Genomic DNA, 21,339 nt, shown 5'->3' with positions numbered 1-21,339 from the left:
CCATCTTGCTCTTTTCTTTCTTTCCTATCTTTTCAATGACCTCTTGCTTTCTTCACATTTGAAGTCCTTGAGGTCATTCCACAACTCAACTGGTCTTAGGTCATTAGTGTTCAATATGTCAAATCTATTCTTGAGATGGTCTCTAAATTCAGATGGGATATACTCAAGGTCATATTTTGGCCCTCATGGAGTTGCTCTGATTTTCTTCAGTTTTATCTTGAACTTGCATATGAGCAATTGATGGTCTGTTCCACAGTCAGCCCCTGGCCTTGTTCTGACTGATATTATTGAGCATTTCCATTGTCTCTTTCCACAGATGTGGTCGATTTGATTCCTGAGTATTCCTTCTGGTGAGGTCCATGTGTATAGTTGCCATTTATGTTGGTGAAAAAAATATTTGTGATGAAGAAGTCATTGGACTTGCAAAATTCTATCGATCAATCTCTGACATTGTTTCTATCACCAAGGCCATATTTTTCAACTACGAATCCTTCTGTGTTTCCAACTTTCATGTTCCAAACACCAGTAATTATCAAAGTATCCTGGCTGCAGGTTCGATCAATTTCAGACTGCAGAAGCTGATAAAAATCTTCAGTTTCTTTATCTTTGGCCTTAGTGGTTGGTGCATACCTTTGAATAATAGTTGTATTAACATTTGATATCAAGAGTGGTTATAGAGAAACAAAATTGTAAGCATGAATTTTCTAAATTGGTTCTCAAGTCTAGTTAGTCTTAAAGAGGTTGAGTATTCTGCTTCCAGTAGTAAAGAGGGCACTACTAATCCATAGTATGAGGTGGCAAAAGAAATATGCAAATTATCACCACCAATAGATCAAGTATTGATGAAAGGTGAGGCTCTAGGTGACCGCATGTTTGTTACTTTTCTACAGTTTTGCCAGAACGAGAAGTATAATGGAGCTAGACAAAGTGCTGAACAAACAAATGAGTTCAGGGTTTCAGAGTAAAAGTTTCAGTGCCACATAAACGGCTTCAAAGTCGCCATTTGTGCCTTGAAAGAAAGCCTTATTCCTTGTAGTAGCAAAGCTGAGATTGTCAAAAACCAAGTCTAGAGTCATCGTAACAGTGGCTGAATTGCAATACCAATGGAATTCTCAACCTTGCGTGGTGTCTGAATTTAAAGTGAAGGCATTGATTGGGAAGGAATGAGATCCCGAAACTTGAAATGAGGACATATAGGCAGACAGTGAGGAAGATGGGGGCACCGAGCTCCGAAATTCTATTGAATTGCACCTGCCAAAAAACCCATTAGCCCCTCCACCCCTATCTGATGAGATTAATCCAGATATGTCTGAGGAGACTTTGTCTGAGATATTGCCTGGGGAGATGTCTGAGTAATTACCTGGGGCATCACCTGAGGCAGATGCCTTACACGACATTGCTGAATATTCTGAAAACACATCTCCACCACCCATTTTTGCTTCTAGACCTATAACCTGACTGAAGTCCCAGCTAGTCCAGAAAGTAAAGTACAAAATGTGACCCAGGAGGAGTTACACCACATTACAAGAATTCTGCTTGACTATTCTAGTATGTAATAACAGAAACCTGTAAAATATGTGTGGGAATGGCTATTAAGGGTAAGGGTTAATGGTGAAAACAACATAAAATTGAATCCACCTGAGTTTATTGATATGGGCCCCTTAAGCAGAGATTCTTCATTCAAGTATTCAGAATGAGAGGTCAGAAAAGGATACAATATGTATTTGATTGGTTCACTGAAGCAGGGTTACATGGTGGCTTGCCTACTTTAAATCAAGTTGAAGTACCAGACCTGCCTTGGTATACTGTAGAAGAAGGTATCTAAACATGTAGGGAAATTGGCATTTTAGAATGAGTTTATCAGGTTAGGCCCACAGACTCACCCACTGACTGCCCAGAGGATATGCCTTTATCACAATGGTGAGGAACAAATTTGTGAAGAAGCCCAAGCATCCTTGAAGATGGCTGTGATTGCTGTTTTATGTAAGTCAGATTTGACAGTTGGAACTGCCTTAACTGAATTAAGAGACCTAACTATAATGGGGATGATTGGATCCCATGGTGGTAGAGGCCAAGTGGTGGCACTCAATTGACAATGACAAGGTGAATGGGGTCACCATAATGGACAGTGTAGTCAAGGCAGTAATCATAATTGTCTGGCTCATATGGACTTATAGCATTGGCTACTTAGTCATGGTGTCCCTAGGAGTGAAGTAGATGAGAAATCTGCTAAATATTTACTTGATCTGTACAAGCAGAAGAATTCTAGATCAAGTGGACAGCAGTCTAACCTGAATTGACAGAATAGAGAGTTACAGCCCATCAATCAATTCCCAGGCTTGAGCCAGTTTTACAAACCCACACCCCTGGAATGAAGGGGAGGCCAGGTCTCCTTGAGGAAGGGACCTACTACACTTGTAAAAATTTATATGTTTATCTTTGTCCCAGGCTTCCCCAAAGGGGTCCATGGCCTTTTATGAGAGTGGCTGTTCATCAAGGAAAAGGAAATAGACTTTGCAGGGATTACTGGATACTGGCTCTGAACTGACAGTAATACCAGGAGACCCAAAATATCACTGTGGCCCACCTGTCAGAGTTGGGGGATACAGAGGTCAAGTTATTAATGGAATCTTAGCTCAGGTTCTTCTCACAGTGGGTCCAGTAGGTCCCAGAGCTCATCCTGTAGTGATCTCCCCTCTTCCAGTACAAATAATTGTAATAGATATACTTAGTGACTATCAGAACTCCCACATTGATCCCTGACAAGTGAAATAAGGGCTACTGTCTTAGAAAAGCCAAGTGGAAGCCATTATAACTGTCCCTACCTAGGAAAATAAAAAAAAAACAGTAAGCCAAAATCAATACCACATTCCTGGAGAGATTGCAGAGATTACTGTCACCATCAAGAACTTGAAGAATGCAAAGGTGGTGATTCTTACCACATCCCCATTCAACTTGCCTATTTGGCCTGTGCAAAAAAACTGATGGATCTTGGAGAATGACAGTGGATTATTGAAAAATTAACCAAGTGGTGACTCCAACCACAGCTGCTGTTCCAGATATGGTTTCATTGCTTGAACAAATTAATATATTTCCTGATACCTGGTATGCAGCTATTGATCTGGCTAATGCCTTTTTCTCCATACCTGCTTTGAAGGACCACCAGAAGCAGTATGCCTTCAGCTGGCAAGGCCAGCGATACACATTCACTGTCCTACCTCAGAGGTATACTAAGTCTCCAGCCCTATGTCATGACTTAGTCTGCAAGGACCTTGATCACCTTTCCCTTCCATAAGACATCACACTGATCCATTGTATTGATGACAATATGCTGACTGGGCCTAGTAAGGCAGATATGTCCAGGACTCTGGACTTATTTGTAAAACACTTGGTGCTAGAGGGTGGGAAATTAATATAATAAAAGATCAGGCACCTTGCACCTAAGTGAAATTTCTAGAAGTCCAGTGGTGTGGGGCATGTTGAGGTATTCCTTCTAAAATGAATGATAAGTTATTGCATCTGGCCCCTCCCACATCTATAATGAGGCATAATGCCTGGTAGGGCTTTTTGGATTTTGGAGGCAACATATCCTTAATTTGGGTATGCTCCTCCAACTTATTTATCAAGTGACTCAAAGAGCTGCTAGTTTTGAGTGAAGTCCAGAACAAGAAAAGGTTCTGCAACAGGTTCAGACTGCCATCCAAGCTGCTCTACCACTTGGGCCATATGATCTCACTGACCCAATGGTACTTGAAGTGTCAATAGCAGGTAGAAAGGTTGTTTGGAGTCCTTGGCAAGACCCTGATTGGTGAATCACAGTGCAGACCCTTAGGATTTTGGAGCAAAGCCATGCTATCCTTGGCAAAAAAACACTTTCTCTTTGCGAAATAGCTTTTGGCTTGTTACTGGGCCTTAGTAGAGATCAAGTTACCATGATGTCTGAGATGTCCATCTTGCACTGGGTGTTGCCTGACCCACAGAACTGTAAAGTTGGACATGCACAGCAGCACTCCTTCATGAAATTGAAGTGGTATATACTAAACTGGGCCAGATCAGAACCTGAAGGCACAAGTAAGTTGCATTAGGAAGTGGCCTAAAGGCCCATGATCTCCAGTCCTGTCACTCTTCCAGTCTATAGATAAGACCTCATGGGTAGTTCCTTAAGATCAGTTGACTGAGGAAGAGAAAATTCATGCTTGGATTACAGATGGTTCTGAGCAATATGCAGGCACCACTCAAATGTGAACAATGGCAGCACTAGAACCCCTTTCTGGGATCCCCTCCTCAAAGGACAGTGGTGAAGAGAAATCCTCCCAAAGGGCAGAATTTCGAGTGGTGCACCTGGTTGTTCACTTTGCTTGCAAGGAGAAATGGCCAGTTGTGCAATTTTATGCTGATTCATGGGCTGTGGCCAATGGTTTGGCTGCATGGTCAGGGATGTGGAAGAAACCTGACTGGATAATTGGAGATAAGTATTTATGAGGAAGAGGTATGGGGATAGACCTCTCTGAATGGCCAAAAAAAGTGAAGATATTTGTACTTTAAGTGTATGCTCACCAAAGGGTGAACTGGGCAGGGGAAGATTTTAACAATCAAGAGGATAGGGTGATGCGTTCTATGGAAACTAGTCATGCTTTTCCTCCAGCTGCTCCCTTCCTTGCTCAATGAGCTCATGAACAAAATGGCCATGGTGGCAGTGACGGAGGTTATGCATGGGCTCAGCAACATAGACTTCCACTAAACAAGGCCAGTTTGGCTACAGCCACTCCTGAGCACCCAATCTGCCAGCATCACAGTCCACACTGAATCTGCAACATGGCATAATTCCTTGATACGATCAGCCAACAACCTGGTGACTGGTTAATTACATTGGACCACTTCCATCATGGAAAGGGCAGTATTTTATTCTTACTGGAATAAACACTGAATTTGTCTTTGCTGCGTGCAATTCTTCTGCCAAAAATACCCTCTGTGAACTTAGAGGATGCCTTATCCACTGTCATGTGTTTCCCACACAGCATTCCCTTGGATCAAGGGAATCATTTAACCAAAAAATGAAGTGCATCAATGGGCCTACGCTCATGGATTTCACTGGTCTTAGCTTGTTCCACATCATCCTGAAGCAGCTGGCTTAATAGAAGGATGGAATGGCCTTCTAAAGACATGATTACTGCACTTGCTAGGTGCCAATAGCTTGCAGGGTTGGGACAGTGTTCTCCAGGAGGCTAAATATGATTTAAATCAGTGTCCAATATATGGTACTGTTTCTCCCATAGCCAGGATTCATAGGTCCAAGAATCAATGGGTGGAAACGGGACTGGCTTCACTCACTATTACCCCTAATGACCCACTTGCAAAATTTTTGCTTCCTGTCCCTGCGACCCTATCCTCTGCTGGTCTAGAGGTCTTAGTTCCAAAGGAAGAAATGCTTCCACCTGGAGACACATCACTGATTTCATGGAACTGGAGGTTAAGAATTTCACCTGGCCCCTTTGGGCTCTTTTTGCTTCTTGATCAACAGGCAAAGAATGGAGTACTATATTAAGTGTTGTGATTGGTCTTGATTACCAAGAGGAAATCAAATTAATATTACACAATGGAGGTAAAGAAGAATGTGTCTGGAATACAGGAGATCCCTTAGGATGTCTTAGTACTTCATTGCCTTTGATTAAAGCCAATGAAAAATCACAGCAACCCAGTTCCAACATGACTACTAATGGCCCAGAACATTCAGGAATGAAGGTTTGGGTCACCCCACCAAGCAGAGAACCATAGCCAGCTGAGGCGATTGCTGAAGGTAAAGGGAGAAAGAACTGGGTGGGGGAAGAAGGCAGTTCTAAATACCAGCTATGACCATGTGACTAGTTGCAAAAATGGGGATAGTAATTGATATGAGTATTTCTTCCTTGCATGTGTGCATCAAATATTTTTGTAAAGGTGGCCAGTTCATTTTATTGGTACATGTGCTAGTTGCATTGTGTTAAGCACAAGTATGGCTTTGCAATTGTCTTCGTTTAGAGATTGTGTATGGTTTAAGGAGATTTGCATGGGTGATAATTGACAAGGGGTGGGCTGTGATGGTTAAGGTTGTATGTCAACTTGGCTGGACCATAAGTCTCAGTAGTTTAGCAGTTATGTAATAATGTTATGTAATCACCTCCATGATAAGATCTGCTATGAGCAGCCAATCTATTGAAAGGCAGTTTTTATGGGTTTATGGCCTGCATTCAAAACATAGAGAGTTTCTGCCATAGCTCACTGGATTTTGCTTCTTCTGGATCCCACATTCTGCTTGACATAAGCTGATGTCTGTTTCTTGGGACTTGAGCCAGCAACATACCCTCTAACCTGCTGATCATGACTTTGTCAGCCCCTGCACGTATGTGAGTCAGTAGAAGCCTATATAGCCTGATACCTGACACACAGACTTTCCAACCTCTATAATCTCCTGTGCCATTTCCTTGATTTAATCTCTCTCTCTCTTTCTGTCTACACACACACGTATATACATATTCACTTCACTGGTTTTGCTTCTTTAGAGAATCCAGCTTAAAACAGACACATTAGTAAGTCAGTGGATGAACGAATGAATTAATGGGTCTCTTCAAGGTTGACATTATTATTTTTATAAAGTCTCTTACCCAAGTTGGATACACAAATAAGTTATGCTTTATATCCAAATGCGTCTGACTATAAAAACTGTGCACTTTGCTTTAAGTTACTTTTTTTTTTTTTCATATTTTCCTACTCCAGTCATTGCATACCATGGCAATTTTTTCTAAAACAGGATCTGATTGTGATTCTCCTGCTTTAAAACACTTGATGTTTTAAATATCCCTGCATGGATTGTTTAATAAATGTCAGGTGTCTTACTAGGGACTATTGAGACCATTTACAATCCAAATATAACTTACAATCCATAATATAACTTAGGTTCTAATGTCACGTGACTATTCCTTGATATTTGAAAACACTATGCACTTTCCATATTCTTTCCCATATTGTTTAACGTGTAAGGAATTCTTTTCTCCTTATTCTCCTATCCTTTGTTTCCAGTTAATAAGCTATTTTGATTCTTTAAAATTGATTCAAATGACATCTCCTCTCCACCTACCAACTTACATAAATACTTACCTCCCTTTCTTTTCCATTTCAGGTATCCATACATCATTTATAGAACATGTTACATAGTAGTACACTTATCTGCTTTAGTATTATCTTTTCCATTACTTTCCCCTAAAATAAGGAGTAACTAACACTGAGTTTAACAAACAAAACAATTCAAGACATATTTATTAAATTCAAGTGAATTTTCTAATCTTTACAACTGTCAAACAGGAAAGTTTTGCAAAGGAGTAATATGAAGGAGAATATTGTATGCCTTGAAAAATAGTATCGATAAAAGATTAAGTGTTGGTGTTCATTCAGTTACATAGCATTAGTCTGTATTAAAATATGATGAGTTTAATTACAGCCAAGAAATGGATAACTGAACTTAAAAATGGGAGGAAAAGAATACCCTGAAAACAAACTCAATATAATAGATAATTGAGGCACTTATACATGAACCTTATTTAAAAATAAATATACAATGCTTATATATTTATAAATATATATTCTCTATGAATATATATATACACATGTACATTTGCATATGTGTTTGTGTGTATGTATATACTACATTTATAAAAATTTATGCCAAAAATGTAGGCTCTCTGTGCCTACTATTTTAGAGTTAAATTCTGTGATTTAGTTACAAAAAAAGGAAGTATGATGAGCTTTAACTTCAGTCAAGTATGTAAATAAATGTTTTCAAATTTTTGAAATACAGTTTCCCTCTAAATGTAGAATAATATAATTATGTATTTGATTTTTGTTATAATTTTAATTAATATTCACATACAAAGAGATTTAGAACTAGTGTTAGAGTGTGTGTTTTAATAATCCTGACTAAATTTTACCAATTGCTAAACATGCATTATATTTTCATAGCAAGTATTTTATAAGTTATTAACAGTAATGATGTTAAACTTGGAAATATATTTAAGCACGTTAAGACTTTAGGTATCACAATATAACAGTCTAATTTGAGAAGTAAAATTATGACCAGGAAACTAAAGGGTATACTCATTGAAAGTGTCCATTGGTTATTCCTAGAGTTTTATATTGTTTTGCTCTGAAATCCCAAATTAGAAAACACTGTACAAGCATAAAATGCCATGACTTTCTGATGGTCTTAATGAGACAAATTATGGTAGACATAATGAAAATATTTTGAGATTCCTTTAGGGATAGCTAAGCTTTCATTTTGATTTTCACATATTCAGTGTGACCAATTAGAAGCAAATGTCTGTGGACTGCATTAAAATAGGTGATTACATTACATGTACTGAATCTCTTTGCTTTGCAATGGGCCCCAGAGGAGTGCTTGACAGTCCATAGAAACCAATTTATGAGGATTACAGAAATATTAATTTTGGGTATGACAGAAGGTAGAGCATTTCAACACCGCAGCATACCTTATTGCTAGTAGTGCTAGCATTTAGATAATTAGATGTATAAAATTTCATTGTGTGGAATTTGATTTAAAGCCTTCTTTTAACATGATAAAAATAATTGAAAGCAAATTCTGGAGTAAGTGCATAAGCAACTGGAAAAAATATGAACTTATCTTCTGACAGATTATATTTGTCTAGAACCAGTTAGAAACCAATGTACTGATATGTCGTTGTTAGATGCCATGCAGTCAGTTCCAACTCAGTGACTCCATGCTCAACAGAACGAAATGCTGACTGGACCTGTGCAATTCTCACAATCATTGCGATGTTTGAACCCATTGTTGCAGTCACTGAGTGAATCCATCTCCTTGAGGAATTTCCTCTTTTTCCATTGATCCTCTACCAAACATGTCTTGTTGGTTATCTAGTGCTGCAGTAACAGAAATACCACAAGTGAATGGCTTTAACAAACAGAAATTTATTCTTTCACCATTTAGGAGGCTAGAAGTCCAAATTCAGAGTGTCAGCTCCAGGAGAAGGCTTCCTCTGTTGGCTCTGGGGGAAATTCCTTGTCATCAATCTTTTTCTGGTTTAGGAGATTTTCAGCATGGGAACACTGGGTCCAAAGGACTCACTCCCCTCTTGGTTCTTCATTCTTGGTGGCATGAGGTCCCTCTGTCTCTCTGCTAGTTTCTCTCATTTATATCTCGAAATACAGCCTAATCTTGTAGATTCAGTTCTACCTCATTAACATAACTGCCTCTAATCCTGCCTAATTAACATCATAGAAGTAGGATTTACAACACATAGGAAAATCACTTCAGATGACAAATGGTTAACAATCACAAAATACTGGGAATCATGGCCTAACCAAATAGACACACCCTTTTGGGGGCCATAAATTAATCCATGGCAATGTCCTTTTCCAGGGAGTGATCCCCCCTGATAACATGTCCAAAGTAAGTGAGATGAAGTCTCACTATCCTCACTTCTAAAGAGCTTTCTAGCTGTACTTCTTCCAAGGTTTGTTCATTCTTCTGGCAGTCCGTGATATATTCAATATTCTTCGTAACACCGTAGTTCAAAGGTATCAATTCTTCTTTGGTCTTCCTTATTCATTGTCCAGTTTTCAAGTGAATATGAGGTGATTGAAAATACCATGGTTTGGATCAGGCACATTTTAGTCCTCAAGGTGACATCTTTGGTTTTTAACACTTTAAAGAACTCTTTTGCAGCAGATTTTCTTAACTCGATGTATCATTTGATTTCTTGACTGCCTCATCCATGGCATTGATTATGGATGCAGGTAAAATGAAATCCTTAAGAAGCTCAATGTTTTCTCCATTTATCATGATATGACTTACTGGTCCATTTGTGAGAATTTTAGATTTCTTATATTGTTCGATAATTTCTGCATTCTGTTGGATCATCTTTCTTTGGAATGCATACAAACATGGATCTCTTCCAGTCAGTTGGCCAGGTAGCTGTCTTTCAAATTTCTTGGCATAAATGAGAGATTACTTCCAGTTTTGCTTCCATTTTTTGCAATATCTCAATTGATATTCCATCAATTCCTGGAGCTTTCTTTTTCAATAATGTCTTCAGTGCAGCTTGAACTTTTTCCTTCAGTACCATTGGTCCTTGAGCATATGCCACCTCTTGAAATGCCTGAACCTTGACCAATTATTTTTGGAACGGTGACTCTGTGCACTTCTTCCATCTTCTTTTGATGCATCTTGTGTTGTTCAGTATTTTCCCCATAGAAAGCTTCACTACCGCAACTCGAGGCTTGAATTTTTTCTTCAGTTCTTTCAGCTTGAGAAATGCTGAGCTTGTTCTTTCCCTTTTGCTTTTCTAACTCCAAGTCTTTGCACATGTTATAATACTTTGTCTTCTCCAGCTGCCCCTTGGAATCTTCTATTTAGCTCTTTTACTTCATCATTTCTTCCTTTTGCTTCAGCTCTCTCTGTTCAAGAGCAAGTTTCAGAGTTTCTACTCACACCCATTTTGAACTTGTCTTTCTTTCCTGTCTTTTTTCATGACCTATTGCTTTCTTCATGTATGATGTCCTTGACATCAACCCACAGTTCTTCTGGTCTTTGGTCTTTAGCATTCAATTTGTAAAATGTATTCTTGAGATTGTCTCTAAATTGATGTGAAATGTAATAAAAATTTTACTTTGGCTCTTGGACCTGTTTTAATTTTCTTCAGCTTTAAGTTGAACTTGCCCATGAGCTAGTAATTGTCTCTTTCTCAGTCTACTTCTGACCTTGTTTTGAGCTTCTCCATTGTCTTTTTCCATGGATATAGTCTGTTTGATTCCTGTGTATTCCACCATGCAAGATTTACGTTTGTAGTCACTATTTATTTTATTGAAAGAAGGCATTTTTGATGAATATGTTGCTGGTCTTGCAAAATTCTACCATCCGATCTCCTGTATCATCTCTACCAGCAAAGACATATCTTACAGCTATCGATCTTTCTTCTTTGTTTGCAACTTTTGGCAATCACCAGTAATTATCAATTCATCTTGATTGTATGTTCGGTTAATTTCAGACTACAGAAGTTGGTAAAAATCCTCAATTTCTTCATCTTTGGCCTTAGTGGTTGGTGTGTAAATTAGAATAATAGTTGTATTAACTGGTTTTCCTTGTAGACATATGGATATTATCCTATTACTGACAGCATTGTACTTCAGGAAAGTTCTTGAAATGTTCTTTTGGATAATGAAGGTGATGTCGTTTTGCTTCAATTTGTCATTTCCTGCATAGTAGACCATATGATTGTCTGATTGAAAATGACCAATACCAGTCCATTTCAGCTCACTAATTAATGCCTAAGATATTGATCTTTTTGCATTCATTTAATTTTTGATGACTTCCAATTTTCCTTAATTCATAATTCCTACAGTCCACATTCTGATTACTAATGGATGTTTGTAGGTCTCGTTTTAAGTCATGCTATCTCAGCAAATGGAAGTCCCGAAAGCTTGACTCCATCCATGTCATTAAAGTTGACTCTACTTTGAGGAGGCAGCTTTTCTCCAGTCTTATTTTAAGTGCCTTCCAACCTGAGGGGCTCATCTTCCAGCACTGTATTAGACAATGTTCTGCTGTTATCCATAAAGTTTTCACCGACCAATTTTTTTCTGCAGTCTATCATCAGACCGTTCTTCCTAGTCTGGCTTAGCCTGGAAGCTCCGCTGAAATCTGACCACCATGGGTGACCCTGCTGGTATTTGAAATACTGGTAGCATAGCTCACGGCATTACAGCAACACTGAAGCCACCACAGTATGTCAAAATGACAGACAAGTGATGGTTACTGATATAATGTGTAGAATTTCAGGATAATCTGAATATTACTATTTACGAAAGTAAAAATATTTTTTTTACATTATCAGAATATAGATTTTTTTCTGAATTGAAAAGTGAATTTAATTTACCACGAGTGTAATTTGCCTTTTGACTTTAAAAATGTATTTGAAAACTTTAGTGAATAAAACTATGCCAGAGACAGCCATCTGTCTATATATCACTTTAAAATGAACTAGACACAGATACACTGGGATATTTTATAGGGCAACCCTGGGAAAGAAATAAAACTTCAGTGGCTTCAGATAGGCAAATAGGTATTTTCATTTAGTCATCTAGGAATTCAGAATCTAATTTGCAGAGAATAAAAGTAACTTCCTAGGTGTCTATGTAAGCAATTCCAATTTGCCTACCTGCTTTAAATCTGTCCAGTCCTATGGACCCCTGAGCAACTCATTTTGTATTCCTCAGCTGTATATATTTGTATGATTGTTGCTCAATATTTCCCCTTATGTTGTTAGTTGCTGTGAAGTAGATTCTGACTCATGGTGACCTCATGTGCACAGAGTAGACTGCTTCGTATGGTTTTTAAGTCTGTGAACTTTCAGAAGCAAATTGACAGGCCTGTCTCCTGAGGCACCTCTGGGTAGGTTTCAACCCATCAACTTTTCGGTTTACAGTCAAACCCTTAGCTGTTTGCACCACTCAGAGATCTCATTTCCACTTATAATAAGGTATTGTGACTGGAAGAAACCAAAATAATTTATGCAGGAAAATAACCATTTTTTTTTTCAGTAAAACATATGCATTTATGGTGTATAACAAGAACATATTGCTGATTAAATAAAGTTTGTAATTTATAAACTGTTTTGCGGTTAGTTCCTACTGTTACAGAAATTTATTCAGTGCCACCAATTTGGCTTTTTTTTTTTCTTCTTGGAGTTATACTTTTTAAATTAACCTCTCATTTGGCAAATCATTCCTGCCTTTGCTTTCTTTATTTCCATAGCTTTTATTATCCTTTTCTGACCCTCATTTTTCTTTTCTTAGTTTGTTTCTCTATCCTAAATAGCTGTTAATTTAATTATTTTCTAGAATACTACTCTTTTCTTAGTATTTTCTTTTGCATAACATCAATATATAATTTTTACTCTATAATACCATGTAAAAAATTATATATCATTTTATTTTTATAAGAAATTTTTGATTAGCTTGGAAAATATGTAAGCAAAATTTTTTAAAAATCATATTGTTATTCATGTGCAGGAATATCCACTCTTAATGATTTGGTATAAAAATTAAATTACCTTTTCTGCAAATACATTATTTTCAAAATTGTTTTACTAATGGATGATGAAAATAAGAATAATTTATTTTTCTTTTGCTGTTTGACACTTTACTAATCTATTTCATTGGTCCTAATAAGTTTTCATTTCTCCTCCTCAGCTTTTCTTAGGAATATAGTCATACTATCTTGAAATATATACATATGTATATTCTCTGTTTGAAAAAGCTTACATCATTTCTCAACAATCACCACCAAACTGATGACTGCTACATCAATATATATGCAGTTCCCATCCTTCCCTTAAAGTCCTCATTTCATATACATATCCTTCTTTATGGAGAGTTAGACAGTTCCTCAATTGAGTGTATCTTTGTCGCTGTGAGTCGGAATCAACTCAACGGCACTGGCTTCTTTTTGGTTTTGTCCCTTACTGGATTTCACATAAACAGGCCCTTTTCTTCCCATTTTCCTACTTCTTTGTCTTTCATCTACCTCAACAGTAATGTGTTATTAATTGTCATGTCCACTATTTGCATCTCTGTAATTGCTCTTGCATCTGAAACTATTGTTTTTATTTTTACTGTCATAATTTAAGTATCCATTAACCTCCCTCATGGGTCAGGGAATCAAATCCAATATATTTCTTTTGATTATCACTTAAAAATATTTATCAAGAAGAGCATGCACATGGTTCAAAATTCAAATATTACACAGAAGAGCTGACCAAAAAAACAAGTCCTCTTTTTCACCCCCTCCAGATTTTCACTTCTTCATAGACAGTTCCTATTAACCAGATATATGACTCATTTTTAAAGAGACATTTGTAATTATTAGAAAATTTTACAATAAGGCCTCTTCATTGATTTATGAATTTTAGATATTCTTTACTTCTTGTTTTAAACAATACATAAAGCTCTAGTTTGCTAGTAACAATGTGTACCTCTACTTTTCCTCTTACCCTATTCTCAGTTAATTTTGCAGTCTCAAATATTCAGAACCTTCTTTTCTTGTTTAAGTTGAACACACAGTATCTCTTAACTTAGGATTTTGTGAGGGCAGTGTTTTCACTAACACATTCTTGCCACCATCTCTATAATCATCTGATTTCCCAGGCTTTGTTTCTAAACCCTGCTTTTACACTGAAGATAAAAATACATATATTCTTCTCTAGAAAAATAGTTATATTCTGTGTGACTTGACTAAAGAAGTCTAATTTAAAGTTAAAAATATTACATAAGATTCTTTTCTGTTTGTAGCATCGTAAATATTTATCACAGATGCAAGTAGTATACAAAAACACAAAAAATTTGAATTATCAGATATTTACATTACTAAATCTGACTACTGTTTTTGAAAACTGTTTACAGAATCTGTGGATCAGGAATTTGGATGGAGATGATTTGTCTTTTTCTGCCTAGAACCTCAAGTAGGAAGACTTAAATGCCTAAAAGTAACTAGAAGGGGTTGGAAGCTGGAATCATCTAGCAGTTTCTTCATTCATATATGTGGTGCCTGAGCAATGATGAATCAAAGGCTGGACTTAATTGCAGCTCTCAACTGGAGTAACTACACGAGCTCCCTTCATATCTTCACATGCCTTGGACTTCTTCATGCCATGCAAGCTCTAAAGTAGCTTCTAGCATGTTTGCCATCTTAGTTCTTAGTGCTGCTATAACTGAAATACAACAAATAGTTGGCTTTAACTAACAGACATTTATTTCCTCACAGTTAAAGAGGCTAGAAGTCTGAATTCAGGGCACCAGTTCTAGTAGAAAGCTTTCTCTTTCTGTCTGCTCTGGGGGAAAGTCTTTTTCTTGTTTCAGCTTCTGTTCCCCAATTTCTTGGTGGTTTCATGTGGCATTGCATCTATCTTTCCCCATCTGTGCTTCCTTCTCTGGCCTAATAAACTTGTTTTATATCTCAAAATTGATTGGCTTAAAACACAACCTATACTAAATTATGATATTGCAGAAGAATATCAGATATATCATGGACTGTCAGAAGAATGAACAAATATGTCTTAGAGGAAGTATAGCCAGAACGTTCCTTAGAAGTGAGTATGGCAAGGCTTCATCTCTCTTACTTTGGACATGTTATTAGGGGGGTCAGTAATTGGAATCGGGAACAAATACTATCATGCTTTGTAAAGTAAAGGGTAAACAAAAAAGAGGAAGATCTTCAACAATTTGGATTGACACAGTGCACTCAAACATACCTACTATTGTGAGTACTGGGCAACATTTTATTCTCTTACAGATAGGGTGGCTAACTAGAGGGCACTTAACAACAACAACAGTGATACGACCTCATTCACATCACACAGAAAACCTCATTTCTACGTGGGATTACATCCACAAGTACAGGGGTTCTGATTTACAATACATATTTTTGGGTAACACGATTGAATCCATAATAGTGGCTCAAGTATCGAAGGGCAGAAGTCAAAAGAGCAAGACAGGAGTTGCAAGACCTTTTATGACCCAGTTCCAAAAAGGCATAAACTATCGCCACTGTACCCTGTTAATGAAAGCAGCAATAAGTAAGTAGAGGGGACATAGAGTATGTTGTTGCTCTTAGGTCCATCGAGTCAGTTACGACTCGCAGTGACCCTATGTACAATAAAACAAAACGCTGCCCCATCCTAACAGTCGTTGCTATGTTTGAGCCCATTTTTGCAGCCACTGTGTCAATCCATCTCCTAGACAGTCTCTCCCTTTTTTGCAGACCTTTACTTTACCAAGCATGATGTCCTTCTCTGAGGACTGGGCCTTCCTAATAACATGTGCAAAGTCTCACCATACTTGCCTTTAGCGAGCATTCTGGCTGTACTTCTCCCAAGACAAATTTGTTTGTTCTTCTGGCAGTCCATGGTGCCTTCAATATTCTTCACCAACATGGTAATTCAAATTCATCAATTCTTCAGTCCTCCTTATTCATTGTTCAGCTTTCACATTCATATAAAGCTGTTGAAGACTCTATGGCTTGGTCCAGGTACACTTTAGTCCTCAAAGTGGCTTCTTTGCTTTTTAACACATTGAAGAGTTCTTTTGCAGCAGATGTTTCAAATGCAAAATGTTGTTTGATTTCTCCACTGCTGCTTCCACGCATTGACTGTGGATCCAAAAAATGAAATCCAAAAAAGGAAATCCATGACAACTTCAATATTTTCTCCATTTATCCATTTATGGACTATATCCACCCACTACCTTCAAGTCAATTACAACCCATAGTGACCCTATAGGACAGAGTAGAACTGCTCCATAGGATTTCTAAGGCTGTAATTCCTTACGGAAGCAGACTACCACATCTTTCTCTCCCATGGAGCAGCTGATGGATTTGAACTGCCAACATTTTGGTTAGCACCTAAGCTTTTAATCACTGTGCTACCAGGGCTCTCTTATAGACGATAGACTGCCCCCTCTTACTGATAAGTACTAAAAACATTACAGTCATGCAATTAAAGTTTTATCTAAACACATTTTAGGTAGGTAGTAAAGGTTTTAGTGTGCTAAACCTGTAGCATATTATAGAATGCATATCCAATAGAAAAGATTCTGCCGTTCGACTTTGGAAGAGTGCAGAGACGTATAATTCTAAATTTAGAGGAAATTCCTGAGAATAACCATAGACCTGATATTGTAGATACCTGATACTATATTTCATGTTCAACAACCTTGCCCGTCCTCTCTTTTCACTGGCAAATTTGACAAGGCCATGAAATATTAATAGTTATGGAGCTTAGGAATGAGTTTCCTTCTGATGCAGGTAGTAATCTTCTCTGTTGGTGAACACTTTATTAACTTTATTTAGAACACCAAAGCTAGGGCAATCCTATTAGGTGGGGCTATATAAATGACTAAGGATCCCTGATTATGCAGTGATTAAGTACTTGGTTGCTAACTGAAATGTCAGGGGTTCAAACCTACCAGCCAGTCTGTGGGAGAGACGACCTGATGATCTGTTCTCTTGAAGATTACAGCCTAGTAAACCCTATCGGACAGTTTTAGTCTGTCTTATAGGGACCCTATAGAGTCACTATGAGTTGGGATTGTGAGGCACACAAGAACAATATATAAATGACTATAAAATTTTTTCTTTCATGTATTTATTTTTTTCTAAATCTAATTTAAATCAAAGGATGCTTAAATTTACAACTTTTGAATGAGACATGATTAACAATATTTCAAATGCAAGATGTTGTAATAATAGTTTTATCATTTCTAAAATATTAATATTTTGGAATGTTTGTATAAAAATCAAGTTATGCCATTATAATTTTGATTATACTTTCTGAGAAATATAAGCCACCCACAAGCTTCCTTGCATAGAACATACATTATCATGTGTCAATAATAAAACAAAAAGTCATGAAGTAGCATTAGTGTTTTCATTTTGTTGATTGCAAAGTTCTGTTTCTGCAGAGGATATTAGAAAAATTTATGGTTTCAACCTTTAGTTTAGGATTAATCCATTGCTGAGCTTTGGGATTACAAATAACTATCTATTCCCAACATAACAACAGACAACCTTTACAGAAGCCATTTAAAAAATATTGCCTTTGCTAGGAAAAAAAAGAAAAAGTTTATTGTGTGAAGGGAGCTTTGACAAAGGGCAGGTATACTCTAATGGAGAAGGGCTATAAAATTAACAGATGGGGGGGAAATTTTCTATTGATTATGTTCTATCCACTTGACAAAATAATACTGTCAAACAGCTTCCAGTAAAGATAATAATATTCTCTCACACTCCTGAAAAAATTCTAGGTTGTCTTAGCATTTTCTTCTACAAAATTCAGAGCCATTCAGAAATTCAGTCTTTTCTTCTTCTTCTTCTTCTTTTTTTTTTTTTAGTGGCAAAGAATGCAGGTTCCTATATTCAGGAAATTTCTAAATAGGCTTCAATATTTAATTTAGATATTTGTATTTTGCATATAAAACATCCTTAACAATTCCAAGAAAATTTATCTTAATAATTTTACTGATATAAACTAAAAACTTATAAGTCTATGAAATTAGACTTGAGAATAATAATTTTTATTCAATTCTTAATCATGTTATGCAATTTCCTGATTAGTATATTTTATTAGTATTTTATAGTATATTTTATATTTTATTACATAGGGTCGCTATGAGTCGGAATCGACTCGACAGCAGTGGGTTTTTTTTAAATATTTTATTTATTTGCAGGTACATCTTAAAATTTCAGCCTAAAATATTTGTTTTTCTTTTTCTGTTTGTATTAGAAGATTTATACTAACTGTTGTTAAAATACTGTTGTTCATATATTTGGAACATTTTTTTTTTCCTTGTAGCTAAATACAAACTAATTTAATATGCGTACATTGCATATTAATTTCTTTAGACAATCTCTTGTCTCAGTAGTGCATGGGCTAATGCCTGAGTTCAAAGGCTAAGTATGAGCTTCTTAGTTTAGAAACAATCAGCTCACTGATTGTGTGGCCTCTCAGTATGCAGTTTATGGAAAGTGACACCAGGGTTCTAAACACAGAGCAGCAAGCTGACTGACTTATCATTTACTCTGGTTTGAGGTGATTTGTTTAAGGATGGCGTAATTATGTGCTTTTCATGAGTCATGTGCATAAATTAAAGTTTTATTACTTTTAATGAAAGGAGAATTTAAAATAGATCTATAAAATCAATATGAATGAATATATTGGAAAATGCCTTAGAGTTTAACGTTCCTTTGCCATGTTCCATGTTGTAGAGAAATTTATAACTCTGCAAAGCAGCTCAGTGATAACATTTCAAAACATTTTAATACTGCAGTATAGAGTAGGCATGATGACAGAAATTATTGTTTATTCTTTCTTTTTAACGTTGAGTGTTCTTCAGGATTATTCAGTGAAGAGGCTAAGTAAAGTTTACTTCCAAACCTAATAGAAGAGTTTGTTCAGTATAATGATATCATGTGATTTGTACTATATGTTCAAAATTTTTCATTTAAACAAATAAAATTATTCAGACTCAACCATATCTGTCACACGCATGTCTATACGTTATACTTTTATTTTAAATGAAGTTATACAAGATGTATTTAAACTTTATTATCATTCAAGGAAAATTCATTGTAAACTACACATAATTTGTGAAGTTAATTTTAAGAAAATTATTATACATTTTGGGTTCATGTACTAATTTTATATATATGTTAAATTAGTTCATGTAAGTATGTATAAATAAGGAACCCTGGTGGTGCAGTGGTTAAGAGCTCGCTACTAATGGAAAGATGGGTATTCAAATGCAAAGTCACTCCATGGGAGACAGATGTGGTAGTCTGCTTCTGTAAAGATTCACAGCCTTGGAAACCCTATGGGGAATTTCTAGTCTGTCTTGTAGGGTCACTATGAGTCAGAACAGACTTGATGGCAACAGTTTTGTGTTTACTTATGAAATATATATAATATATAACCATAAATTATGTATATGTAATACATATAATATAATACATATATATGTAAGCAGGCTGCCAGATATTTCTCCTGCAGAGAGACTGATGAGTTTGAACCACTGACCACAGCTGAACACTTTAACCAATGTGCCACCAGGGCTCCTTGTTATATAGGTGGCCAGTTATTAATTAACTATAAATACAGGTATTTCCCAGTTTATTATGGGGTTCTGAAGACTCTGTTGTAAAACCGGTTCTGATGTAAGTCAAATACCTCATTTTTTTTAGTTTTCATTATTATTCTTTTATGATCAGTATCTTTATAAATCATAACATTGAACATCTGAAATTGAACATCTGAGAATGGTAACATTAGCAAATTACAAGTTACAACATTGTATGTAGTACATATTATTAATGATAAAATATACAAAAAGAAATGGTTGTATGTGTGGCTCATTATAACTCAAATATGTCATAAATTGGGGACAACCTGTATATTAAAAACAAAAATTCAAGTTGGCTTTTGATTGTGTTGTATTAGCATGAACATTACACTGTTCTACTTGCTTAAATGTATTATAAATTCCACCAGCATTTCATGCTATTAAGAGTTCATACAAACAAGAAAAGACCTACAATCGCTATCCCATAGTTATTTCATATTCAAGCCCAACAAACACTTTTAGAATATTTTATAAAGGTAATGTGATTGATTCAGTGGAAAATCTAACAAATTCTAAGCCCCAAAGATTATAGAATCTAGATTGTGAAACCAAAAGAAAGTGGATAATAATAGAAATGTAAATACAAAAACCAAGAGAATAAGTGGCAAAATGTAGAGTTGATTATTTTATAATTGTCAAGTATAGTAAATGATAGCTTAGAATAAGTTTACCACCTATCTGTCAGTTTGTTATATTTGGTGGCTTATGCGTTGCTATGATGCTGGAAGACATGCTACCAGTATTTTAAATACCAGTGGAGTTACCCACGGTGGACAGGTTTCAGTGCAGCTTCAAGACTATGATAGACTACAAAGAAAGGCTTGGAAATCTACATTCAAAAATTAGCCAATGAGAACCCTAAGTATCACAATAGAATATTGTTCAATATAGTGCTGGAAGATGAGCCAAAGGCACTCAAAATACACAGTAACCACAGCCAATGACTTGACCATTCCAACGAACATGAAGATGGCACAGGACTGGGCAATGTTTCATTCTGTCGTGAATGAGGTCGCCATGAGTCAGAGCAACTCGTCAGCAGCTAACAACAACATCAGCATAAGGAAGGAGCACTCTATGCTGGCTTCATATTTGAAGAATTTCAAGATGTTGGGATCTCAAATATTTCTGAAGTAACTCTGGTGGCACAGTGGTTAAAGCACTCAGCTGCTAACCAAAAAGTTAATGGTTCAAACCAACCAGCAGCTCCCTGGATGAAAATCTTGGAGTTCTGCTTCCATAAAGATTACAGCCTTGCAAAACCCTATGGGGCAGGTCTATTTTGCCCCATAGGGTCACTATGAGTCCAAATAGACTCAAAGTCAATGGATTTGGTTTTGGTTTGAAGACAGAAGAGGGAAATGTGTGCTAAGAAAACACAAGGCCTCGTCAGGAGATGAGAGTAAAGAGAGTATAAAGGAAGAGAGAGTTCTAAAGTAAAAGTATAAAATATAAAGGCATATTTAATTCTCTGAATAACCCATTACAGAGAAAAGGACATTACTACTCTCACCTTATGAAAATCAAACTCAGTTTAGGATAAATTAAGTGATCTGCCAAAGAATACTATTTAATGGGTGAAGTAACAAAGCCATAACCATGTTT

The 21,339-nt window shown here is 36.5% G+C and overlaps 1 pseudogene; it reads left to right on the top strand.

Annotated features, from left to right (window-relative positions):
• The first annotated feature begins 2,529 nt into the window (after window positions 1–2,529).
• LOC126076738 (uncharacterized) lies at window positions 2,530–14,517 on the top strand (annotated as a pseudogene).
• The last annotated feature ends 6,822 nt before the right edge of the window (window positions 14,518–21,339 follow it).

The sequence above is a fragment of the Elephas maximus genome, chromosome 5 (genome assembly GCF_024166365.1).
Source record: "Elephas maximus indicus isolate mEleMax1 chromosome 5, mEleMax1 primary haplotype, whole genome shotgun sequence".
NCBI classification, from domain to species: Eukaryota; Metazoa; Chordata; class Mammalia; order Proboscidea; family Elephantidae; genus Elephas; species Elephas maximus.
Note: the sequence above shows the minus strand (reverse complement) of the source record. Positions and strands in the feature narration are given on the sequence as shown.